Source organism: Urocampus carinirostris, chromosome 18, assembly GCF_059441175.1.
Source record: "Urocampus carinirostris isolate Australia breed hairy pipefish chromosome 18, RoL_Ucar_1.0, whole genome shotgun sequence".
NCBI classification, from domain to species: Eukaryota; Metazoa; Chordata; class Actinopteri; order Syngnathiformes; family Syngnathidae; genus Urocampus; species Urocampus carinirostris.
The window spans coordinates 18,943,755-18,971,715 of NC_142366.1; the positions used below are offsets into that span (position 1 = coordinate 18,943,755).

The 27,961-nt window shown below is 40.0% G+C and overlaps 1 long non-coding RNA gene across 1 annotated transcript; it reads right to left on the reverse strand.

The window, feature by feature from the left end:
- Positions 1 to 22: 22 nt before the first annotated feature.
- On the reverse strand, positions 23 to 26,744 carry LOC148348592 (uncharacterized). The gene is made up of 3 exons (XR_015847660.1): positions 26,482 to 26,744; positions 1,936 to 2,147; positions 23 to 140 (listed from the first exon to the last, which is right to left on the reverse strand). It is a non-coding gene; the product is annotated as an uncharacterized LOC148348592 (long non-coding RNA).
- Between the last annotated feature and the right edge of the window lie 1,217 nt (positions 26,745 to 27,961).

The window sequence follows — 27,961 nt, forward strand, 5'->3', positions numbered from 1 at the left end:
CTGGTCTGGTAGGAGACGGAGATTTGACCATTTCAGACACCGAGGTGAGGGGGTGGACCCCAAGTGGGGGTTTTCCTGGCACGCCCACGGGAGGAGCCGGCACACCAGCTTGCGGAAGAAAACGTGGGCCGGGAGAAGAACTTCAGAAGATCGAGAAAGGCAGAAGATAGAGAGAGGAGGCTTGACGGAGACGCAAGCGACACTAATTCGGCCATATATTCGATGGAGTTCACAAATGGCGTACTCTTGTTTGGATTGTTAGCCTTTAAGCGAAGTTAAGAAATACTTTCTGTATAGTTCACAGGCTAACAATATTTTTTTCTATTTTGTTTTTAGCGATACACCTACCTTATAAGGGTAATAGTAGAGACGTTTTCCGAATAACCAGCAACTAAAGGAAAGAATGGTTTTCGTCTAGCTAGCGAAAAATTTGATAATTCGGAGTGATAGATAAATAGATAGATACTTTATTCATCTACGTAGGGAAATTCACACTTCCAGCAGTATCCTTGTGTGGAAAAAAAAAACAATAATAAAGTAAAAGGAATATAATACATAAATACTTAATGTAACGTGTTGATATAGAGCAGGGGTCGGGAACCTATGGCTCGCGAGCCATATATGGCTCTTTCTATGAGTATCTGTGGCTCAGAGACCAATTTGATTGCATGCAAAATTTTTCCATCTTGTTCAAAACCGGAGTTGTCTATCCTATCCAAGTACACGTAAAGCCAAACCAAAGCTAAACACGAGAATAACACTTCGCAGTATATATAGGGCACGTTTTTCACTACAATTTACAGTCAAGGTGTCACACAAAAAAAGGGGGAAAAAAACTCGTTTTGGCTGTACAACGCTAAAGAATCCTTTATTTAAAAGTTCACTATATAATCTGTGTTCAGTGTTCAGATACTTTATGATGAATCCACAGAACTGTAAATACGCCAAAACACCGGAAGAGAACTTAGTCATTTGATTGGGTGAGTGGGAGGGATGGGTGGAGCTATGCAAAAAGTACAAGCATTCCCTCCCATCTCTCGCCAAAGGTAAGCACATAAGGCTCCCTATTCTCAGAATGTTGTGACGTTTTTACAAAAGAAATGCTTGCATCTGGTTTTGAAACCAATATGTATGAAAAAAAAAGGTCAAAAGGAGTTTAACCGATCTTGAGTCATTGCAAGAAAGAGACAAGTTTAAAGTGGTCTGTTTGTTGAATTTGGGACAGGGGCTCTGGCATTATTCTCTTTTCATAATTTTTATCAAATCATCAAAAATAAATGTGCTGAAGACTAAGCTTTTGTCTGGGGTGCGGGTTTAGCAATTTTGTAAATTTGTCTCATAATATATGGTGTGGCTCTTTCCCAACATAAAATTAATATTTTTTGCTTTTATGGCTCTTTGAGTCAAAAAGGTTCCCGACCCCTGATATAGAGTATTTAAATAGTGCTACATCAAATACACACTGTAATAAAAATAGGGTAACATGCAATGTGGTTTAATGTGGGCTTTTACTCCCCTGGGTGGAGTTAAAGAGCCTCATGGCATGAGGAAGAAATGATCTCAGTCTGTCCGTGGAACAAGACTGTGAGAGCTGCTCTTCCGTTTGGAGATGAGGACAGTGCAGTAACCATTTATGAATGAATCAATTTAGTAGTGAAACCAGATATCATTATGTGAATGTATGTTTTATGAAATCAATTATTTTTATATAAATATTTGTATTCATATCTATGAAACCCTATTCCTTACTGTAGTGTTGATCCTATGGGCTTTATAGTCCAGTGCGCCATATAAATGAAAAGTATGTCACTTTATAATTTGTGTTTTTTAGTTCAGAACAATACAGGTTACTTATACGAACCTTAGACATACTTATATAAATCTTAAACCTACAAAATATAGCACTGAAGGAACTTATGAAGAAATTCAACTTACGATCGATTGGAACCAATCTCTTTCAAAAGTCGGGGAGCGTCTTTAGGGAGAAAGTGATTCACACATCTTTATGCGTGCTTGGTTCCAAAATGGCTGATGAAACTCTTTGAAAGGAGCTGACCAAGCCATCGATCTTCTTCGTGGCATCTCAGGCACTTGAGAATCAAAATTCCCGGCGAGTTCACACTTCCATTGGCAGGAAAGTGTCGAGCCTGTCAACACAAAGCCAAGAAATATTTAACCTGGTGAATTAAACAAACCAAGGAGGTTTATCATAATATAGCGGAGTAAGAGTAAAGTTTCTTCTTTACAAATCTACTCAAGTAAAAGTAAAAAGTATTCTCATCTCATCTCATTAGCCGTACCGCTTATCCTCATTAGGGTCGCTGGGGGGCTGGAGCCCATCCCAGCCATCTCCGGGCAGTGGGCAGGGGACACCCTGAACTGGTTGCCAGCCAATCGCAGGGCACACGGGGACAGACAACTCATTCGCTCATTCACACCTAGGGACAATTTGGACTGGCCAATTCACCTGCATGTTTTTGGAACGTGGGAGGAAACCGGAGTGCCCGGAGGAAACCCACGCAAGCACGGGGAGAACATACAAACTCCGCACAGGAAGTCTGGAGCTGGATTTGAACCCACGCAGGAGGTTCCCATGACATGAACTGTGCCGCACAAGCGCTAACCACTGCGCCGCCGTGCTGCCCAGTAAAAAGTATTGTGATTTAAAAATACTCCCAGAAGTACAAAATGTTCCAAAACCTACTCAAGTAAATGTAACGTGGTCAATGTCACTCATTACTACCCACCTCTGCCCAAGACACACCACATGTTGTAGTTCTTTTGCTTGTATTCCAAGAAAATGACCCAGTTTTTAACAATACTATATGAAAGTGAATGTGGAGAAATGATAATCCAGTTATTATCTTAGTTCAGGGGTGTCAAACTCATTTGAACTCGGGGGCCACACGATAGAACAAACATTCTGTCGGGGGCCGGACTAGTAGATTAAAGAGAAAGAAAAAGAGATAAAGAAATAAGAGAAAGAGGGAGGGAAAAGGAGAGAGGGCGGGACAAAAAAAATAAAAAAAAGAGAGGGAGAGAGCGTGAGAAACAAAAGAGATAAAAAGTCATGAGAGAGGGGGAAAAGAAAGGGAGAGGAAGAAAGAAATCCAAAGAGAAATTGAAAGACAGAAGGAAAGAAAAGAGAAAAGAAAGCGCGAAGAGAGAAAGAGAAAAGGAAAAAAGGAAGTTAAAAAGACACAGAGAGAGAAAGAGACAAAGAGCAACAAAGGAAGAGAAAAAGAGAGACACACAGAGTGAAAGAGACAGAGTGGGAGAAAAGGGGTGGAAAAGAGAGGGAGAGAAAAAAAAGAAATACAAGTACAGTGTCTTTGTTCGAGGCACCTGGCTTTGGCAACATTAAGTTGACCTATTTCAACCTGCAGCTCGTTTTTCTCTTGCGCTTCTCTGAGTGTTGTCTTGCGGGCCGGATTCAATCCCTCAGCGGGCCTGATCTGGCCCGCGGGCCGCCTGTTTGACACCTGTGTCTTAGTTATTTTCTATCCCGCACCCCCTCGGAAGAAGAAATCCTCTCGCGCCCTGTCTCCACAGCCGGGCTAATTTTTTAATTATTGAGGGTTCGCCACACTTCATACTCAATTCTTATACATTGTGCTATATGCACGGCATGGAGGTTAAGTGTGAACAAAACACTGCACCCTAGTGTAGTGGAGGTGCTATTGCACCTGATTCATTGTAAAAAAAAGAAAAGAAAAGGGAGTTCCATGGGTTCAAAAGTACCCGCACACCCCTTAAAGCACAGGTGCCAAACAGACGGTCTGTGGGCCAGATCAGCCCCACCAATGGTTTGAATCTGGCCTGCAAGACAACAGTGAGAGAAGCGCAAGAGGAAAATGAGCTGTAGTTTTAAATATTTCCACCGGATGTCACCAAAGCCAGGTAACACTTGCAAAACAATTGTGGTAGTATTTCTCCAATTTCTCTCTGACTCACTTCTTTTTTTATTTATTTCTCCCTCTTTTTATTTCTCCTGTTCACTCTCTCTATCTCTCTCTTTTTCTCTTTTCTATATTTCTCTCTCACTCTTTCTTTTTCTCTGTCTTGCTCTTTTTCTATTTTCTCTCTCTAATTTACACTTGAATTCTCTTTCTTTCTATTTTTCTTTCTTTTTCACCTTTTCTCTTCCTTTTTCGACCTCTCTCTCACTCTCTCTCTTTCTCTCTCACCTCACTTTGTCTCTTTTTCTCCTGCTGACTCTTTTTCTTTCTGACGTTTCACTTCTCTTATTCTTTGTTTCTTTCTCTTTTTTCACTTTTTTTTCTCTCTATATTCATTTCCCCCTTCTTCTCCATTCATATCTCTATTCTACTCCCTCTTTTTCTCTCACTGTTACTCTGTCTCCCTTGTTCTCCCTATCTGTTTATCGCTCTCTATTTCTGTCTTTTTCTCCCTCTCTCGTTCTCTTAAACTTACTAGTCTGGCCCCCGTGAGATTTTTTATAGCATTTGTGGCCCCCCAGCTAAAACGAGTTTGACACCCCTGCCTTAAAGGAACTTGGCGCCACTGTTTTTTTTTTTAGATCCTTACACAAAGGATTGAGGCCGAGACATTGGCTTTCTATTTTCCATCCCAGAGCATGATCCTGCCACCACCATGTTTGACACTGGGGATCGTGTTTTCAGGGTGATGTGCAGTGTTACTCTAATGCCAAATGTAACGCTTTGCATTCAGACTCAAAAGTTTAATTTTAGTGTCATCTGACCAGAGCACCTTGTTTCACATGTTATTTGTGTCTCCCATGTGGCTTCTTGCAAATAATTGCTAAACAGGCCTGTTCATGGTATTCTTTCAGAAAGGGCTTTTCCACTCTTCCATAAAGGGCAGGTTTGTGCAGAGCATGACTAATGGTTGTCATATGTACAGATTGTCCTACCTCAGCTGTATTTGCCCGTAGGTCATCCAATGTGACCATGGGCCTCTTGGTTCCTTCTCTGATTAGCTTTCTCCTTGTTTGGGCCGAAAGTTTAGAGAGACGGCCATTGATCCTGCCAACACCATGTTTGACACTGGAGATAGTGTTTTCAGTGTAGGTTTTCAGTGGTTTTATGCTCTCGCTATTTTGATATTATTGTTGCATAGTGTTCCGGGAAATGTGTGAAAGGTTGCACAATCTTCTGTGTCCCATTTGTGCCTTGAAATTTTTCACTTTATCCCGCACATGCCTGTTGTGTTCTTTGGTCTCCATAATGCTAGAGTCTACTTTTACAATCTCTGAGCCTGCCACAGAGCAGATGCATTCAAAATGAGACTTAATGAGACACAGGTCCTGTTTGTCATTTAGGTCAACATTGGATCATTCAGAAGTCCTCAGAGAACTTATAGAGTCAGTTGGCTGAACTGAGCGAACTGGGGCCCAATATTTTTACACCTATATTTCAGTTTTTTAGTTGCAAATATAATATAAAATGTTGATTGACAATTGTGCCTCACTCGTTGTTGATTATTAAAAAAATATTTTCAATTTTTTTTTTTTAGCTTTAGGTTTGAAACGTGGCAAGAATACTCCATTATGAATCCAAATTCACCCTAAATAGCAATAAATCCCATTCAAATAGTCATCGAACATAAAAATGCAGTAATAAGATAAATGGAAATACAATAAAATGACTATGAAGGGCTAAACTTGGATTTTGTCTTGTATGCGGGGCAACATTTTTGCTCAAAAGACATCTCTTACCTTGAATTTTTTGTCACTCGAGTTGCTCGTATGTATAGTAATTTTTGTTCCTGTTTCCTGACACATTTTCCGTCATCAACCCGGGATTTTTTTGCCAACCCACGACTTTATTCAGACTTTCGTTTTTTGTTGATCATCTCCCTTAACCGGAGCGCTTTTTGTTAGCTCCCCTTGCCTCCAATAAACTTTCAACTTTGCTTGTGTGCCCTCGTTTGGGTCTAACACTAACAAAAATAATTCATAAAATACAAAACAATACGTAACTTTTCATATCCTCAAAAAAGTCAACAAATGGATACAGTATAACCAATCACGTGGTGAGAAAAAAAGGAAGCCGGTTCCTAATCGCTAATCTGTCGTTTACTCCAAAGAGCCGGCTCGCGGAGCCGCTACGTTCGCGAACGACCCATCGCTAACCTCTAATTGAGGTAAAGCTTCGAAAACCCAAGCAGGTTCCTTTTTGCGGCCACATCCTCACCAAGCTTTCGCCAAAGCTTCTTCAAGTGGCTTTTAAACTTGCAGACGGTGACCTCATGCTACTTCCTATTCATAACATGCCCTGCCTTGAAAATTCCATGAGTCTCCTGCCGTTGAGGAATGTTATAGAAATGTCATGTTCCAGCCTTGTTTTCAGAAACAGCTCATTAAGACTTTTCACACATACAGTGAAGAAATTAAGTCACCCTGCTATTTTGCTATTTTTCCCACTTGGAAATCATGGAGAGGTCTGAAATTTTCATTGTAGTTGCATGTCCACTGTGAGAGAGATAAACTAAAAAGAAAAATCCAGAAATCACATTGCATGCTTTTTTAACGATTATTAGTGTGATATAGCTGCAAATAAGTATTTGAACACCTGAGAAAATGAATGTTAATATTTAGTACAGTCGCCTTTGTTTGCTATTACGGAAGTCAAATGTTTCCTGTAGTTTTTCACCATTGCAGGAGGGATCTTGGCCATCACCTCCACATAGATCTTCTCTAGATCATTCAGGTTTTTGGGCTGTCGCTTTTGAGCTCCCTCCAAAGATTTTCGATTGGGTTCAGGTCTGGAGACTGGCCGGGCCATGCTAGAACCTTGATTTGCTTCTTACAGAGCCACTCCTTGGGTTTTCCTGGCTGTGTGCTTCGGGTCGTTGTCGTGTTGGAAGACCCAACCACGACCCATCTTCAATGCTCTGAAGAAGGAAGAAGGTTGTTCCCCAAAATCTCACAATACACGGCCCCAGTCATCCTCTCTTTAATGCAGTGCACTAGGCCTATCCCATGTGAAGAAAAATACCCCCAAAGCATGATGCTACCATCCCCATGCTTCACAGTAGGGATGGTGGTCTTTGGATTGTACTCTTTATTCTTATTCTTCCTATTTTGATCTCATCTGAACACAAAACATCCTCCCATGACTCCTCTGTATCATCCAAATAGCCATATGCAAACTTAAGACGGGGCTTGACATGTGCTGGTTTAAGCAGGGGAACCTTTCGTGCCATGCATGATTTCAAATCATGACATCTTAGCGCTCGGCATTAAGGGTTGGAATTGGGGGGTTTGGTCACCCAATGACTAAAATGGCTGCGCCCTATTTGGCTGCGGCTGCATCGGCTCGCTACAGTTTAACTGTACGGGTCAGGTGTATCGACATTTCGTTCTGTGTGCATTGTTACAAAGAATGACAATAAAAGTAAATTCTATATTCTATTCTATTCTATTACCTACAGTAACCTTGGAAATGGTGATCCTAGGTCTTTTCAGGTCATTGACCAACTCCTGTCATGTAGTTCCTGGTTGATTCCTCACCTTTCTTAGAATCATTGAGACCCCACGAGGTGATATCTTGCATGGGGCTCCACCCTGATTGAGTTTGACTGTCATGCTTTGCTTCTTCCATTTTCCAATAGTGGACCTTTTTTCACCAAGCTGCTTGGTAATTGTTCCGTAGCACTTTCCAGCCTTGTGGGGGTTTGCAATTTTGTTTCTGGTTTCTTTGGACAGCTCTTTGGTCTTCACCATGTTACAAGTTAAAGTCTTACTGATTTATGGGATGGACATGTGTCTTTATCCAGCTCACGACCTCAAACAGATGCATCTGATTCAGGATGATACATGGCGTGCAGGTGGACTTCTAATGAGCGGACTAACAGGTCTGTCAGGGTCAGAATTCTAGATGATACCCAGGTGTTCAAATACTTTTTTGCAGCCGTATCACACAAATAAATCGTTAAAAAATCATGCATTGTGATTTCTGTGTTTTTCTTTATAGTTTAGCTCTCTCACAGTGGACACACACCTACAATGAAAATTTTCACCCCTCCATGATTTCTAAGTGGGAGAAATAGCAAAATAGCAGGGTGTTCAAATACTTATTTTCTTCACTGTATAATAGAATAAAACAAATGAGTGAGGCAGGTGGTTAAAAGAGACAAAGGGGTACAATTTGGTGCCACCCAAGCTGCTTTCTTTGTTTGTGCTAATTTCCCCTCTGGTCTCCATTTCTGTTCTGTATATAGGAAATCTGCAAAATTGTGGCAGCACGAGAAATAAATACCTCACGGTCACTGCATTTTCACCCTCCATGTTCCTTCTTGTATCTTCTCTTCACTGTCTGCGTCTAAATTGGTGACTTCTTGTGTTTCTTTATTCTAAAATGTAAACGCCAGATCATCTTATATTGGAGTCAGTATTACATTCTGTCATGTCCTGCACGGTTGTCATGGCGCCCAGCTGGTCCCGCCCCTTGACACCGGCTGAGACGCATTCATGCCCGTTTGATCTGAGTAATGCCTAGTTTGTAATTTTGATTGCCATTGAACCTGTTTTGTTTTGGTTTTGGTCCGTTTGTGTGTTGGACAACTTTTTCTTTCCTAATTAAAGTGACAGATCGTCTACGCATATGAGTTCCGACTTCCTGCTTCCCGGTCCGTATCGTGACACATTCGATGGGGAGGAATGGGCGCTGCCAGGCTGTACTTGCCCAAAGACCAGAGGTGAGTCGAGGAGCCAATAATTTTACTCAAGTAAAAGTACTGTTACTTCAGAACAAGAAGTAAAAAGTTGAGTAAAAGTGAAAAAAATACTACTCATGTACTAAGCAGTGTTCATTTTACCTTTAAAAATGATGGGTCCCGGGGACTCGCATGCTCAAAAATCTATGGGTCCCAACGGAGATCTATGGGTCCCCAAAATTTTGTGTTATCGAAGTTGAAATTGTAAATCGGCGACAAATATGTAAATAAATCTATAAATCTATATATTCATTCAGTTTTAATCATCACACTTAAATAGTAATACAAAGCAGCTATCACATCAGATTTTTCAGTTCACAGAAATATTGTACATTATACAAAATAATATTGCTGAAATATTAGTCTATATATTCATGCAGTTTTAATCACTTTAGATTTTTCAGTTCATATATTCTTCGTGGTTTGCTGTCCCGCCACAGTTGTAATGCCTTCTCAAGGTCTAATTGCAGCAACAGGATTCCCATAGCTAATTTGTGGTTTTCATTGTCGTTGTGCTTTTCTGAAAGTTTGTATTGCAAAATGATTAATGCAATCCAGTTTTTTTGTCACGCTGGGTGCACGCATCACATAACATGTAGCCTCCATTATCATCTTCCTCATAGCGTAACCAGGAATATAATTGAGTCCATTTTGGCAAAAAAGTCCTTTTCTTGCTAGGAGTATTCTTTTGTTCATCTTTCGTCGAATTGTTCGCTTCAAAACACGTGTTTTCCTTGCCTTCGCGGTCTCCTGAAGAATTTCACCGCCGTTTTTTCGTGCCAAAATTATTGCAGTTGATATCACTTTCTGTATTATGTTTCGACTTATTACCGACACTGAAGAAATTACCATTTTTTTTGTTGATTTCCACCTACTACCAACTGATTTTACGGAGGCATACTTCTCTTTCACTCGACAACCACCAAAACAATGACGTCATCTCGAAGCAACGAGATCTCGTTTGCCGAGACCAAAACAACAATGGCGGATCTGCCTGACGAAAAGTTTGGAGTGAGGTAAATCTTTGTTAAAAAAAAAAACAAGTAATCGGGTAATAATGACAATTTGGTGTCAAAAAAGTTGCGTCCAGGGGACGCACGTTGATTTGACCGAATGCGTCCCCAGCAAAAATGATGCGTCTAGGACGCAGGGACGCGGGCAAACGAGAACACTGTCTAAGTAACCGTAGCAACGTCTTATTTATTCATTTTTTAAAAAAACAAACCATTCGATCAGATCATCAAATCACCAAAGTCCATCCCATGAACAATAAATTTCATTTTATTTAAAAATATATTAAAAGAAGGTAAATTCGAATATTTCAATACTCAATTTAATAATGATCAAAGAAAGGCAGAACAGGGGTCGGCAATCCAAAATGTTAAAAGAGCCATATTGGACTCAAAACCCAGGTCTTCAGACTTGTCCTTTCATAATTATCTGCTTCACATACCGCCCCCATTTTCTAACTTTACTTTGTTTTTGTTTTGTATCTATTACTTGCTTGTTTTGTTGTTGTTTGGTACTCTGTATACAGCGACTTTGGCTGTCCTGAAAGGCCATTTGCAGTAGAATGTATAATTATTATTGTTTTTATTCAAAACAAATCAAATTTGTCAGGAGCCGCAAAAAATAGAAAGCCTTATATAAGCCTTACAATTGACGCAACACATGTTGTTTGTATGGTGAAGAACATAGGTAATTGTTAAAAAAAATCATGCATTGTGATTTCTGGGTTTTTCTTTTTAGTTTATCTCTCTCACAGTGGACTTGCATCTGTGACGAAAATTTCATACCCCTTCATGTTTGTTAAGAGGGAGTAATAGCAAAGTAACAGGGTGTTCAAATTTGTATCTCCTTTACTGTTTTTATATTAGCCTACTATCGTCCTGTGGAGAATTGCTCTCTGTTGTACGATACTGCCTCAAATTTGACTTTGTTACAATATTAATGAATGACCGAACGTTTAATTGTTTTATAAAGTAGAAGAAATGCAAATAAGAAATCCAATTTTTATGTCATTTTTTGATGTATTTATAAAAATATAATGGCAACCTTTGAAAAGATAAAGTCAATAAAATCACAGGAATACAATAGAAGTTTGATTTCTGTGTAGTTATTTTTCTCTTTTTACCTTTAGGGTCTGTGGCGGATCGAACACACACGCCGGTTTGCTACCTCTTTAAAAGGGACGGGGCTTGGAACGCACAGCTTGGATTACTGAGAGCCTCTCCTTCAAGGGACACAGGAGGAGAGAGAAGAAGAGAACAAGAAAAGAAGAGAAAGAGGAATGCGTGTACAAACTTAAATAACGGGTTCAATTTGTCATAATATAGCGGAGTAAGAGTACAGTTTCTTCTTTACAAATCTACTCAAGTAAAAGTAAAAAGTATTGTGATTTAAAAATACTCCCAGAAGTACAAACTGGATGAATGCAAAGGAGATTGCAACAATATCGACCAATCGTGTTGCTGTTCTTTGATCCCCACACCTTTTAGGGCAGATCTGCTTTTGTAACCTAGGAGATTTAAAAACAAGATTATGCATCTTGAGGCTTTTTGTACAGTCCTCTCTTGTTCTCCTTGCAAGTTCAAATCCATTGGGGTCTTCTCTTTATTTTGATTGTCTGCTAAATGGTAAAATTAAGATGGAGTAAAAACAAAACAAATAAATAGAAGCGAACCTAAAATCGCAAGTCAGGGGTCTTAAAAGGACATAGTTCATTTGACGGTTTTGTAACCGCGGTGTACCTGTCCCACTAAAGTTCCACATTCACGCTGGACTGGATGATGAGGTTTTTATTACAGTTGCTGCAAATGAAATGAGTCACAACATTAGCTTCTCTGCTGGCTTTGATCTTTTTGATCTCTACAAGGGGAATTAACATTTTAGCACAACAGAAACAAAACGAAAATAAATCAGCTTGACAACATCAATCACATTACTGTGCATGTTAAGAGATTTGTCAGCTGTGGTATTAATGTTTAAAATTAACTTTTTTTGTGGAGCACCAAAAGATGTGTCTTACCGTTGGCAGCTCGCTCTGCAGACTGCCAACAAAACCCCGCCTTTCGGTCACATGTCAAAAGCCAAAACAAACCCTACCCCATACCAGCAGGTGGCACTGTTGGACTCATCATTGCAGGACACTTACCAAAAACTATACACATATTTCAGCAGGAATTTCAATAAAACAAAAGTTATTATTACACTCGTTACACTTTTATAGTTGAGTACTTTTTGATACATTTTTTATACATTCCAGATCAGTTACTTTCTTTTCAGTACAGTTTTTGTAGTTTTCAGTTTTTGGTAGCTTTCAGTCCTTTTCTATATTTGCATACTTTTCTGTAGTTGTTTATACTAGTGATTACAGGCACGACTGATCTTTTAAATACTCTTAGGTGCATAAGAGTTTTTTTACATTTACATTTTTAGTACTTTTCCCACATATTTCAGAATCTTTTACTACTGTTCAGTACTACACCGTACTTTTTCATACATTTTATTATACTTTCTTCATACTTCTCAGACGTTTTAGTACATTTTAAAGCTTTTCAGTACTTTGGTTAATTTCTCGTATTCTATTTTTCCATACTTTTCAATCCTCTTTCATTTTTGGCCCCTCAGCAAAGATGAGTTGTGCACCTTTGGGCTACAGTAACCCTGACATACTGTTATATTACTAATGACAGAAATTGGTACACTCTAAACCACAGGTGTCAAACAGGCGGCCGGCCCGTGAGACAACACTGAGGAAAGCACAAGAGAAAAGCGAGCTGCAGGTTGAAATATGTCCACTTGATGTTGGCAAAGCCAGGTGCCCCTCACAAATGCTGTACTTGTATTTCTTTCTTTCTCTCTCACTCTCTCTCTCTCTTCCTCCCCTTTTCTCTCATTTTCTATCTCTCTCTCTTTCATTCTGTCTCTCTTTCTCATTCTTTGTTCCTCTTTGTCTCTTTCTCTAGCTTTGTCTTTTTACCTTCTTTTGCTCTCTCTTCCTTTTTTCTTTTCTTTGTCTTTTCTCTCTCTGTCTTGCGTCTCCCTCTTTCTCTCCTTCTCTCTTTCTATTTCTTTTTCTCTCTCTTTCTTCCCCCCTCTCTCACTATTTCTCTTCTGTTTCTCACATTCTCTCTCTCTCTCTCTCTTTTATCTCTCTCTTTCTTTCTCCCTTTCTCTCTTTCTTTGTCCCACCCTCTCCCTTTTTCTCTCCCTCTCTTTCTCCGATTTCTTTCCTTCTCCTTTTTCTTGCTCCTCAATCTACTAGCGTTTTTGGTTCTTTCTTTCTTTCTTTCTTTCATTCTTCCTTACATTCCTTCTTTTGTTTTTTTATTTTTCTTTCTCATCTTTCCTTTTTGTTCTTCCTTTATCCTTTTTTCTTTCTTTCTTTCTTTCCTTCTTTCTTACATTCCTTCTTTTGTTTTTTCTTTTTCTTGCTCCCCATCTTTCCTTTTTGTTCTTCCTTTATCCTTTTTTCTTTCTTTCTTTCTTTCTTTCTGTCCATCTCTCCTTTTCATTCTTCCTTCCTCATTAGTCCGGACCCTGAGAGAATGTTTGTTTTATTGCGTGGCCCCCGAGTTAAAATGAGTTTGACACCCCTGCTCTTAACAAACCAGTTAGCATTCCATTGCGTGTGCTATATGTTATACCAGGTAAGTTGATAAGCAACAGCTAAGATTTATGCAAATGTGACATTAAAGTAAAGGAATTAACATAAAATCCATACATGGGCTGCCAGAGGATTTATTCATGCAATAAGAAAATCTATACTTGAGGTCAAGGAAGAGAAAATCCATTTCTCTCTTTGATGCTTTATGCTTTCATCACAAGAGCATGACTGATGCCGCCATGACAGCACTTGGAGGATGTTTTTTTGTCTACCCGTTTTTGGAAGGTGAGAAAGAGATCGTCATTTATATCGTGAATAATGGTTTCGAAACAAGGTGCAAGCAGAGTTCTTTTATGAAAAAGTCCCGAAATTCTGCAAAGAAGAAGGATGCTGAATTATGTACCTTTTAGGCATAAGCGAATTAAGCGGCTGCTTAGGGCCCACGACCACTAGGGGGTTAACTTTTTTGGTGCCGGTCCCAATTTTCACTTTCGTGGGTCTATAACAAAAAAACTTCGACAGAAATACTACAAAAACACTACAAAACTAAATATCAAATATAGTGCTCAAGATCAGGGCCATCATACATTATTTTGCTTTTATTCGGAAAAGAAAAAATAGTATAGAAATATTACAAAAATACTATGATACAAATACTACAGAAATATTACCCCAGAATTAGTACAAAAACACAACTACAGTAATATTACATAAATACTAAAGAAATATGACAAACAAATACTATGTGTATGCAACAAAAAATACAAAAATATTACTAAAATACTGCTTTGGATATACATAAAAAATACGTCTACAGAAATATTATAAAAATACCACTTCACAATACTATAATACAAAACACTACCAGAAAAATGTGACTAAGGAAATACTACTTAAGAAGTATTACAACAGAAATACTGCAGATAATACACCTACACCGCTACAAAAATTATACTATGGAAATACGACAAAAATTCCACTAAAATAGTTCTACAGTAGTATTTTACCACAGATATACAGAACATTTTCTACAATGGAAATATAATAGTATTTTTGTCATATAATATTTATAGTATCGCTGTAGGTGTATTTTGGCAGTATTTCTGTGTTAATACTTCTGTAGTAGTATTTCTGTAGTAATATTTTTCTGGTGGCGTTTTGTATTATAGTATAATGAAGTGGTTATTTTTGAAGTACTTTTGTAGACCTATTTCTGATATATTTCCAAAGAAGTACATTAGTAATATTTTTATATTTTTTTGAAGTATTGACATAATATTGTTTGGGTCATATTTCTTCAATATTTTTTTCATTTTACTATAGTTGTGTTTTTTTTAGTAATTCTGGGGTAATATTTCTAAAGTATTTTGTATCATAGTATTTTTGTAGTATTTCTATACTTTTTTTTCTTTTCTGAATGAAAGAGACACACTATAATGGGTCCCTGTTTTTAAGCACTAGATTTGATATTTTGTTTTGTAGTACTTTTGGATTATTTCTGTAGAAGTTTTTTGTTATAGACATACGAAAGTGACGATTGGGACAAAGTCGATTTCAAAAAAGTAAACCGCTCTTCGGGGCCCCCTAGTGGTGGCGGGGCCCTCAGCAGCCACTTACTTCGCTTATGCCTTGAAGGCACATAACTCTGCATCCTTCTTTGTAGAATTTCGAGACGTTTTCATGAGAGAACTCTGCTCGCACCTTGTTTCGAAACCATTATTTACAATAATGTGAACCGCTCTTTGGGGCCCCCTAGTGGTGGCGGGGCCTTAAGCAGCCACTTACTTCGCTTATGCCTTGCAGGTACATAACTCTGCATCCTTCTTTGCAGAATTTCGAGACGTTTTCATGAAAGAACTCTGCTCGCACCTTGTTTCGAAACCATTATTCACGATAATGTGAACCGCTCTTGGGGGCCCCCTAGTGGTGGCGGGGCCCTCAGCAGGCACTTACTTCGCTTATGCCTTGAAGGCACATAACTCTGCATCCTTCTTTGCAGAATTTCGAGACCTTTTCATGAAAGAACTCTGCTCGCACCTTGTTTCGAAACCATTATTCACGATAATGTGAACCGCTCTTTGGGGCCCCCTAGTGGTGGCGGGGCCCTCAGCAGCCACTTACTTCGCTTATCCCTTGAAGGCACATAACTCTGCATCCTTCTTTGCAGAATTTCGAGACGTTTTCATGAAAGAACTCTGCTCGCACCTTGTTTCGAAACCATTATTCACGATAATGTGAACCGCTCTTTGGGGCCCCCTAGTGGTGGCAGGGCCCTCAGCAGCCACTTACTTCGCTTATGCCTTGCAGGCACACAACTCTGCATCCTTCTTTGCAGAATTTCGAGACCTTTTCATGAAAGAACTCTGCTCGCACCTTGTTTCGAAACCATTATTCACGATAATGTGAACCGCTCTTTGGGGCCCCCTAGTGGTGGCGGGGCCTTAAGCAGCCACTTACTTTGCTTATGCCTTGAAGGTACATAACTGCATCCTTCTTTGCAGAATTTCGAGACGTTTTCATGAAAGAACTCTGCTCGCACCTTGTTTCGAAACCATTATTCACGATAATGTGAACCGCTCTTTGGGGTCCCCTAGTGGTGGCGGGGCCTTAAGCAGCCGCTTAGTTCGCCTATTGCCTTGCCTCTGGGTAGGGGGTCGGTCGAAGGAAGACAAAGACTCAGAGACTCCGGGAAATAATAAAGGGGAGAGAAGCGATTCCAGCCTGACCTTGTGGTCGCTTGAAAATAGATGAGAGAGTTCTGTAGCAGGGACGCTTGGTAGGGGAATACTTCATCTTCGCTGTCAATGGCCACAAAATCACACAGGAAATACGCTTGAAGTAAAAACTGCTTTGACGGCACTATGAAACGAAAGTAGGATTTTGATTGTATAGTACTTGTTGGTTTAGCCTCCCATTTGTAGAAAGTTCACCCGGTGTCAAACCTCGTCTTTACCGCCATCATTCACTTAAAGCCGTCACGTCGGACTTTAGGACATGTTAACTAAATGCCGCGTAGGGAACGCTTTTGGCGAGCGATCACAAGAGTTTTGGTTTTGGAGACGACCCGAATTTGTTGTCGACTTTAATCTCCGTGCCGTATTTCATGTCGGGATGAGAGGCTTTTGTTAACAAGCGAAAAACATTGAAGCGGGGCGGCCATTTGTGTGCCCGAATGCTTTGTGGTGCCACCCCCAAACCACCACAACCACTCACAAAAAATGGAATTTCTCAGTGCTTTTGTTTATTTACATAACACTGTCAACAAACAGCAGCACGGCAGCGCAGTGGTTAGCGCGTGCGCGGCACAGTTCTGAGGTCATGAGATCGAACCTCCTGTGTGGAGTTTGCATGTTCTCCCCCGTGTGGGTTTCCTCCGGTTTTCTCCCACATTCCCAAAACATGCATGTCAGGTTAATTGTCCCATCCAAATTTTCCCTATGTGTGAATGAGCGAGTGAGTTGTCCGTCTCTGTGTGCCCTGTGACTGGCTGGCAACCAGTTCAGGGTGTCCCCTGCCCACTGCCTGAAGATAGCTGTGATGGGCTCCAGCACCCCCACGACCAGGGTTGGGTAGGGTTACCTTAACTGGATTACTTTCAATTACTTTTGGATTACTCCAATACCAAATATGCTAATAAAAGACAAAAGAAACTAAATATGAATAAAATGATGACTCACAACACGTGGTAAGCTTTCTCTCCTGGCTTTGATCTCTTTAATCTCCGGCAAAACGAACATAAAATGCGACAGAAACAAAATGAAAATAAATCCAAACAGCTTGCAAACATCATTTTTGCCGTTCCATGTGTTCCGTTACTCCCCAAGCCTTTAGTAATTTTATTCATATTTAGTTTCTTTTGTCTTTTATTAGCATATTTGGTATTGGAGTAATCCAAAAGTAATTGAAAGTAATCCATTTGAACTAACCTTACCCAACCCTGCCCGCAACCCTACTGAGGATAAGCGGTGCAGATAATGGATGGATGGATGTCAACAAACACAAGAATTATCCATCCATCCATTATCTGCACAGCTTATTCACACCTAGTGACAATTTGGTTAGGCCAATCAACCTGACATTCACGTTTTTGGACCGTGAATGAATGAATGAAAACTTTATTCGAACATCAAAATAAAAAATAGAACAAAAACAATAACTCAACAACAAAATAACGTTACATAATATTTCCGAAAGGGGTAGTAAGAAGCAAATGCTTATATTACCACGTGGGAGGAAACCGGAGTGCCCGGAGGAAACCCATGCAGGCAAAGGGAGAACATGCAAAATCCACACGGGGAAGCTGCGGTAGCTGGACTTGAACCCTGAACCTCTGGACCGTGGGGCTGTGTCCTGACCAACCAACCCCGAGAATTCAATAATTAATTTTCTTTTGTCTCGTTTGGATTAATAAGGTGAGGACGTTTTAATTTGTTATCTTGGTAATATAATTTTTTAACATGCTTTGTATGTGATACGTGTTAATAATTTAGTTATGTTAATATATTTTTTTACATAAAACAGTCAGTCGCAGGGCACACAAAGACAGACAACTCAGTCACACCTAGGGCCAATTTAGACCGGCCAATTGACATTTTGGGAATGTGGGAGGAAATCCAAGCAAGCACGAGGAGAACATGCAAACTTCATGGGGGGAAGCTGCGTAAGCTAGACTTGAACCCTGAACCTCTGGACCGTGTAGCTGCGCGCTAACCACCCAGCCTCCGTCACCTTATCAATCTAAAACTTTCACTGACACTGACAGTGAAAGCACGCCTCCTAGTGACACTTTTCACTACCTGCCCAACACTATCATCCACTAAGTTTGAGAGCTTTGTTTTAAAAAAATTTGATTACCAAACTGTTTGATCTTTTTTTATTTTTTATTTTTTATAATTTTATTGTATTCTGGTGATTTACTTTATGATAAATACTTGATTAAACCACAATCAAACACAGTTTTGTTCTGGGTTTTTCCTTGCCCTCATGTAGGTTTTAGATCAGTGGATGGTATAATAATAGTCTGTAGTTTGCAATAATCTGTGCAGCCCTTTGAGACTCATTGTGATGAGGGGCTATACAAATGAACACGATGCACACTTGTGTTGGTATTAAATAGGTCAGTGCGCCATTTGAGCCGACAAACAAACAATTCGAACCAAGGAGAGCGCGCCCTTTAAAACAGTGCGCCAAATGGGTGTGGAAATCCGGTACAATAATAAGCTTTTTTCTATTTTAACATTGACAGGGTTGGGTAGGGTTACTTTAACTTGATTACTTTCAATTACTTTTGGATTACTCCAATACCGCATCCCATCTCATCTCATTAGCTGCACCGCTTATCCACAGTTAGGTCGCGGGGGTGCTGGAGCCCATCCCAGCAATCATCGGGCAGTGGGCAGGGGACACCCTGAACTGGTTGCCAGCCAATCGCAAGGCACACAGGGACAGACAACTCGCTCGCTCATTCACACCTAGGGACAATTTGGACCGGCCAATCCACCTCAAATGCATGTGTTTGGAATGTGGGAGGAAACCAGAGTGCCCGGAGGAAACCCGGGCAAGCATGGGGAGAACATACAAACTCCGCACAAGAAGTCCGGTAGCTGGATTTGAACCCACACAGGAGGTTCCCAAGATCTTAGAACTGTGCCGCACACGCGCTAACCACTGCGCCGCCGTGCTGCCCTTACTCCAATACCAAATACAGTAGAACCTCGGTTTTCGAACGCCTCTCAGTTCGGACAAATCGGTGTTCGACCAAAAATTTAGAGAAATTCTTGCTTCGCTGTTCGTTGCATAAATCGGAGTTTGAACGCCGGTACGCTAGGGTGCGATGCTGAGCGGCGTACAGGTGTTTTAGCCCCTAATTATGCCTCCGAATAAGGTCGGTGCAAGCAGGACAGGTGAAAAAAGACAAGTTGTTCGTACAACTATTGCCTTTAAGAAAGACATAATAGCTAAATATGAAAGAGGTGTACGAATTTCCGATCTTGCTAGTGAATGCAGCATGGCTAAATCTACTATCAGTACGATAGTAAAGAATAAGGAGGCTGTGAAATCGAGTGATGCGGCTAAGGAAGTTAGCGCTATAAGCATGCAACTGCCGCAAGTTTTGGAAGCTGTTGAAAAACTTTTGATGATTTTTCTCTTCCCACCGTCCACCACAAAGGTAAGAAATCCTATTCATAATCCCTTTTTTTATTTTTACACGTTCATGTTAGCGTAATCTTTCGTACGGAAGATTACGATACCGCGAACGTACGATTAGCCTGGGTTAGCTTTGTTTACGTAAAACATTCAGGGTTTTGGAACTGAGCTCCCTTTCCAATGAAGCGCTAGCCACTTTTTGTAGAGATGCTAAATGACGTGTAAACGACCTGATTTTTTATTTTTACACGTTCAAGTTAGCGTAATCTTTCGTACGAAAGATTACGCTAACGCGAACGTACGATTAGCCTGGGTTAGCTTCATGTTTACGTTCATGGTAAACATTCAGGGTGTTGAAACGGATTAAAACGATTTTACATTACTTTTAATAGGAAAAACGATTTCGGTGATTGAACAAATCGGTTTTCGAACAGGGTTCTGGAACGGATTATGGTCGAGAACCGAGGTCCCACTGTATGCTAATTAAAGACAAAAAAAGCTAAATATGAATAAAATTACTAAATTTTGTGCAGGCTTGGGTAGTAACGGAATACATGGAACGGCAAAAATGATGTTTGGATTTATTTTCATTTTGTTTCTGTCGCATTTTATGTCAGTTTTGCCGGAGATCAAAGAGATCAAAGCCAGGAGAGAATGCTTACCACGTGTTGTGAGTCATCATTTTATTCATATTTAGTTTCTTTTGTCTTTTATTAGCATGTCTGGTATTGGAGTAATCCAAAAGTAATTGAAAGTAATCAAGTTAAAGTAACCCTACTCAACCCTGAACATTGACTATCGGCAAGCGTCTCATGAGCTTTATCTCGTTTCTTCTCATTTTTCTTTTCCCTGCTCCAGACTCTTGCCGTTTCCAGGCTATTTTCACCAAATTGCGAATGAGGGATAATAGAACATAGCACTTGGAGTGGGGCACCATGAGACTGGATATAGGGGTTCAGTGTCTTACCCAAGGACACTTCGACATGTAACACGGACGAGCCGGGTTTCGAACTGGGATCCCTTGATCCCAAGACGAGCGCTCTACCTCCTGAGCTACTGCCGCCCCCATTTCATTTCATTTAACATTATTAGCGCATATTTTTCCCATTTTTGACACTATTTTTTTACGACCCCGATTTCTTTGCACTTGATGCCCAACCCGGTGTGCTTTATGTGCGTTTGCGGGGGATACAACCCAGCAAATTGACCGTAAAGCCCGCTAACTATGTAGACACCGCACGAGAAAACGACAAAAAAAAGCGCGTTTCTCACAAAACTGTTTCCTTTTCCCGGCCTGCTGCTTTTTTTGCTAGCTAATGGCTTCAGCACTGAGAGCCAGGAAGTCAGCGTGACTCAGATAAAAATGTGTTGTAACACCCGTTTATGACAAAGCGGCTGTCCAAAACATCGTAGTATTTTCGCGGTCGGGTGAACTTTGTCGTAGTTGGATGTTAGTCATGTATTGTGAGGAGTTTTCCAGGCATAATGATGTTTTTAGGGTGTTTCACTTTCGTCATATTGTCCCTTTGTGGGCTCACAGTACCAGACATAAATTATTGCTCTGTTGAGTTAAAAAAGGGAGTATTTTTCTTTAGGGATAAGTCAAGGGGTTGGAGAGGACGCTAGTTTCTCGAGTTTAGGCGTGTCAAGCATACAGCCCGTGGGCTGGATCTGGCCCAATAGATGATTTAATCCGGCCCACAATAAATTTCTGAGTAAGTTGAATAAAGAAGCAAGTCTTTAGGTCATTTCAATCAAAATGTATGATATATTTTTGGTCATCCAGGAAGGGGGATTACCATTAGTGAAGCCCCCTTCTCAAGGTTTCTTATTTTGCTCATGCTGAGGTTTTTGGGTTTTTCCTTGCCCGGGTGTTGGTTTAAGATCAGGGGATGGGATAGTTTCTCAAGCTAGGGCATGTCAAACATACCGCCCGCAGGCTGTATCCCCCCCGAATAGAGGATTTGATTCGGCCCATTATACATTTTAGAGTAAGTCTAAAAAAAAGCAAGCACGCCATCTAGCGACCAACATTATACACCGCATTTAAATATGTGATTCCTGTCTAAACCAATCCGATTTATATCCTGTGTTCATATAAACCAATCAGAATACTCCTATGTGCACATGGTTTATTCTATCCTCCAATCAGAATCCACGAAACGGTATAAGAAGGGTGCTCATGCTTGTGGAATTCATTGCCTGCCAATCAAGGAGTGCTTTACCTTGTCTATATTTGTGCTTGCTTTTCTTTAATAAATAAGTTTGTTTGTAACTCAAAAAAATAAAATAAATAAAGCAATCCCTTAGGTCATTTCTATGAAAAGTTTTCTTACGTGTTTATTTTTGAGTGCCATGTCTAATCTCGTTGTAAACAACGTTCACTACATTGATATCAATGACAATTAAGACAATTCTAATTATAACTTGAATGGTCACCAAGGTTTGTCAGACCAGAGACACGTCTTTACCAAATTTTCATTGATGGCAATTTGCATGTACCAAATCTGTAATGTTCTGTATTTTTACACCCATAAGGATGAAGAGAATTGTCCCCGGAATATTAGTTAAATCCAAAACCTCACTTTCCCTCCATCAAATTTCCGTGTTTTTGTCTTCTGTGGTGTGTGGAGAGCATGGAAAAATCAAGCAACCACGAGAGATCTGAAGATTAATTAATCAAAGGTTCACAAGTTGGAGTAAGCTAAAAAATGAACTCTGACAAGATTCTATCCGATTGTATTACTTTGTAATCAATACTTGAATAAATCGGATGGAAACATATGTTGCCTTGGTAAGGGATGGGCGCCACCAGGCTCTACTTGCCCAAGACACATCAAAGAAAATGTCAAAGTCTAAACTTGAGATTGTATTAGGATAAAGAATAGAACACACTCTGAGTCGGAGATTAGGTTTTTGATAGCCCTTCTATCAGAGGCACGTCCCACCTGAACTTTCCCCTTGATCTGCTTCCAAGATCGGCTCAGGCAGGAAACACACACACCCAATGGCTACCAGCTCATTTATTAAACAACACATCTGATTGGGTTAAGCGATATCACATGAATACATGAAACAAATCTGATTGGTTTGAACAGAAATCACATGTTTAAATAAATCAAATAATGCTGGTCGCTAGATGGTGTGCGAGCATAATAAATTAGCAATAAGAAAAGTGAAACTTTGTCACACAAAAGGTACAATCACTGTGAAGTGAGGGAAGTAGAAAAGGGAGGCAAGCTCTTGACCAGACATCCCGGCGCTAAAGTGAAGGCCATCTTCATTAATGGTTAGCGGGCCCCAAAATGATACAATTGTTGTAAGAATACAAGCAGCACCTGGACCGACCGACCGACCAACCAACTTTAATAAACCACAACCAAACTCAGTTTTGCTCCCGCTGCATTTTTAAAAATACGTACACTTGTATGCTTGTCTGTGTGATTGTAAGGTGGTCATGCAGCTCTCGCACCCTATGAGCCGGTGCGGCATATGATTCAATAAATAACGAAAGAGAACCAGTTTACGTGCAAATACTGTATACTGTTACGCAAGCTAAATAAAGTAATAGGAGTGGTGAAAAATGTTTAAAAATTGTCCCCTTTCAGTATTACTGTGCTAAACTAACTTCTAATGTTCATACCTTTACGTGACCACAGTCCATACACAGTTGTTTTATAGTACATTGAGATAGGTTTTTGTATCTTTAGATCGAAACAAAACAGTCAAGGCGTCCTTCTCCCTTTTCCAGTTAGCGCCTTCTAACATGTACTTAATTTCAGATGTAAAAGTTCCACTGTGATTCTTTGAGGATACGCCACAAAAAGGGATATGTGACAAACATGTGAATCGAGGCCACATAGCTCGAGATGTCTGGGAATCCACATAATAAGACCTTGGCCTTTTGTAGCGCCTCAATGGTTTTGGCTTCCCGCATTGGTCCGTAACCAAGACAACCACTCTCATCCCGGTAATCCAGGTAGTGTGACGGCTCCACTGGATCACTGTCGCGTTTATATTCTCCCTGACAGAGCATATTCAATATATCGTACAAGGCACAGCTAAAAACCTCAAAATGGCCAGGAATTTGAAAGTGCGCCTTATAATCCAGTGTGATTTATATACCGAAAAAATACAATTGATATAATTGAAAATGCAAAATTACAATTAAATAATACTGCCTATGGTAACTTTTCTGCCTTTGAGAAACATATTGAGTGGTATTCCAGTACCCTCATGTGGTTAATTGTCAGTTTCTAAAAGGAAACAAAAGAGAAGTACAGAACTTGGATGGCAGCTTTTGAACTCCCATTGCAAATCCTCTATTGTTGTTGCTTTGGACAATAATTGTCACAAGCCAGAAACGGAGACAGGACCCAATAGCGTTCGTTTAACTCAGTTTTATTGAAAAAGAGAGAAGTGCTTGCTTCCACGAGCCGATGACCGTCGGACACGGGTAGCTGATGGCAGGAACGGAGAAGTGGCACTTCCGTGTCGAGAGGGAATAGTCGTGGGTGGCAGGAAAGCTGCTCGGTAGCCGGGACAGGGGAGCAAGGGCGGTAATCGAGTCCAGAAAAAAGGTCAGCAACAAGTATCAGGCAGGAAACAGGGCAAAACCGGTTGATGTATTCCAGACATTGCGACGCTCTTCGACAAGATGGTGAAGCCCAGGGGGGGCTTCCTTGGTACGCCCATGGGAGGAGTCGGCACGCCATTATGCGGGGAGAAGATGGCCAATAGGAGAGAGCTAAAGGACTTGAGAAAAAGGCTTCCCACAGATGCCAACGAGACTTATTCGGCCGTTTTCGATGGAGTACACTTAGTTAAATTGTTAATGAAATTAAATCTTCCCCCGTGTGAAAATGTCGGCTTTCTTGTTCATCTTTTCCCTCAAGAAACGAGCGCGCATAAATTGTTGGGTGAATTTAGGTAGTGTTTGGTTAATGGAGTCATATAACTAATTCGAACAATTTGGTAAACGGTACATTTTTATATTACTTGCCAACAATGTGCATTTTGAAAACCCGGGGGTTGAGGAATTTGTACTTATTTTACATGACATAGGCCTCACCTAGAGGAAGCTGCTGTTATTGACTGCCATCTTGCTGCTATTGCCGAAACCAGTATTTATGTATTTTGTATGCAACCCTAGGATTCCATGCACCTTTTACAGCAGTGCGTCTTATACAGGAAAATAAGATTTATACTGTATCTGTAAATCCGTTCTCTTGATTTGTGAACAAATGTCAGATGAGTCACGCAGTTCATCAAATTTCCACATGTAACATTTCAGATTTTGTTGAGGAAACCGTTTTAAGCAAGAACTCCCTGCAGCCTTTCTTTGCAACACATCACTCGTTTGGTGATTTATTGAATCTCGGCTCACGCCAACGCTGTATATAGAGAGATTTGTTGTTCAAGCTCTGGTTAATGTGTGCGCATTGACGTCAGTGTCCTGCACAAGCACTCCAGACTAATCTGCTGGTCTGGTTCTTCCATTTTGTGGGACAATAAATTAAGAGTGTCATGAGATACACAAATGGATGTATTCTGAAGCATGGACCAGATGCTGTGAAATACAGTCGTACCTCTACTTACGAATTTAATTCAATCCGTATATTTGTAACCTTAAAAATTTGTAAGTAGAGGCGCCTTTTCAATGTTAAATCACTAATCCGTTCCAATAAATGTTAAAGCAGGGGTCCGGAACCTTTTTGACCCAAAGAGCCATAAAAGCAAAAAAAAATTTAAAAAGAAATTGAGAGAGCCACATCTTATATTTTCAGACAAAATTGAAAAAACTGCCAAACACGCTCTCTAGACAAAAACTAATTTTCCAGCAGATTTTATTTCACTGTGTGTCATTTGATGATTTAATCAAATGTATGAAATTATAATAATGCCAAAACCTGTGTCCCAAATCAATGTAAATATGCCATTTACAATTTATCTTCCACCTTAAGTTGGTGTAACAGAGTTGAAATTTGATTGTTTTGAATGTTTTTTTGAATTCTCACAAAATCTGTGTTTTTGTTGTATTACTGTTAATATTCCGGTACCTCATTGAAATGTTAAGTCATGGGCGTCTGCGACTGTCTTTTTCGTTTGGCACTTTATGGGCTTCAGCGCTTGCCGTAGCTTCAGCTAATTTGCATCGCGCTGAAGGTAAGATGTGCCCAATATTAGTAGGATAAAAAAAATGCATATTTTGCTAAATATAAAAATATAGGAGCTGCTTTCACAAATTATTTTTGTATACAAAGACAAGTTGTGCTAAATGATGTATATTAAAAAAGCACTAAATAAGAAGTAAAGTAATGCAGCTTGAAACGATGATGCAACATGTTTTGATGCAAACACGCCACGAGGTGCGGCCTGTTGAGTGATGACCCGTTTTTTGTATTTTTAATGTTTTAGATTATTGCAGTGGTGAACAGATGCCCTGACTTTTGTATTGTTTTGTTTACTGAATGCAGCCAATAAACCGAGTGACTGTGAAACCTTGTATCGCGCATGATTGAGGGTCGTTACATTGAGAGTGTTGATGCATATGAACATTTATTCTTCTTTTCTATTAATAGTATTTTTCTTCTTTGTTGTTCCTTCTGTTATTTATGAGTGTGTCAAGTGTATATATTTTGTGTTGATGCAAGATGGTGGAATCAAACCTCTGTCAAAATTGGTGTGAGAAATAAAAAGTTAAAAAAAAAAAAGTGTTGATGCAATTTTTCTTCCATGAGATTTATCCTTACTAACGGTTTCAAAACAATGTGCATGCAAAGTTGTTATGTAAAAATGTCACAAATTACTGCAAACGATAAGCATATCGTCATATTCACTGAAGAAAGTGCCTTGCGCTGTGTGCAGGGATCCGCTCACCTGTACTGCTCACCCGATCAAAATCCTTTGCCAGCGTTTTAAAGTATCAGAACATGAAAAAGCATCAGAACTTGAACCAAATACATGTTAAAAATACAATACCACACAAAAAATGTAAAAAAATAATAATAAACAGATTCTCTTACCTTTTAACTTTTTAGCGCTTCCTTCTGTTTACGAATCGTGGCGATTGTAGATGTATGACGGGCATATATTTTGGTGACGTCATAAATGCGCATCCCTGTTTCATACCGTTCAATTATTTCCTGCTTGGTTGTCCAGAAAAACTCTTTTCTGTTTCTTTTTCTCCTTTCTGCTCACTTTTACAAATGTCTTTCTTGGGGTCCATTGCTCATGTTTCGTATTGCTAGCATAAAGTACAGTATAGTACTGTTTACAAAGGGAATGGGACCGGAAGTGGACACAAAGAGGAAGTGGGCACAAAGAATAAGCGGTAGACACAAGATGATGCCCTCACGCATACGAATCGGGTTGACAGGTCCAATACTGTGCTGAAAAGCCGTGCACACGGTACTGGTCTGTTTATTCGTATCATGAAGAAAAATTCGTTACTCGAGGTCATTTATTTTACACTCAGTTTGCTCGTAACCTGAACATTTCGTCTGTAGAGACGTTCATAAGTAGAGGTATGACTGCACAAGTATTTCCGTTCTAAAGTCTTTGACTCGCAAAAACACTTTATTTGAACTCTGGCTTAGCAACATTGTCATCTGTTAGTGGAGACTGAAGCATTTCGAATTTGCTTTTGTGAGTCGGCCATATAACGTAGTTTGCGTAGGACAGTGTGGGAAGGTATTATTTCAGATATTCAGAAATGCTACATTGCTTTAAAGGTTTAGAGCAGGGGTGTCAAACAAGTGGCCCGCAGGCCAGATCAAGCCAGCAAAGGGATTGAATCTGGCCCGCAAGGCAACGCTCAGAGGAGCGCAAGAGAAAAACGGGCTGCAGAATATATTTCCACTTGATGTTGCCAAAGCCATGTGCCTCTCACATAGATGCTGTGCTTGTATTTCTCTCTCTCTCTCTCTCTCTCTCTCTCTCTCTCTCTCTCTCTCTCTCTCTCTCTCTCTCTCTTCTCTCTCTCTCTCTCTCTCTCTCTCGCTCTCTCGTCTTCTTTTGTTCCCTCTTTCTTCTCTCTCCCTCTCTCTCATTATCCCTCTCTCTTTCTTTGCACTCTCTTCCCTTTCTATTTCTCTTTATATTTCTTTCTCTCACTCTTCTTTCATATTTGTTTCTCTTTTATTTTTTTCTTTCTCTTAATATCAGTCTTCCCCCCTTTTTTTCCTCTCTATTGTCTCTTTCTCTCTTCCCCCTCTCTTTTTAATGACTTTCCTTTTGTCTTTCTTTCCTTCTTTTTTACTTTCTCTCTTTCAAAAAAATTCAATTCAATAAGCAGGTAGGCGCCTTGCATGGCTGACTCCCTATTAGTGTGTGAGTGTGTGTGTGAATTGGTAAGTGTAAAGCACATTGTAAAGCACTTTGGGAGGTCTTCATTGACTTGAAAAGCGTTATATAAATGCAGACCATTTACCCTTTAAGTCTCTCTCTCTCTCTTTTCCTCCCTTTTTCTCTCACGTTCTGTCCCTTTTTCTTGTGTTTCTCTTT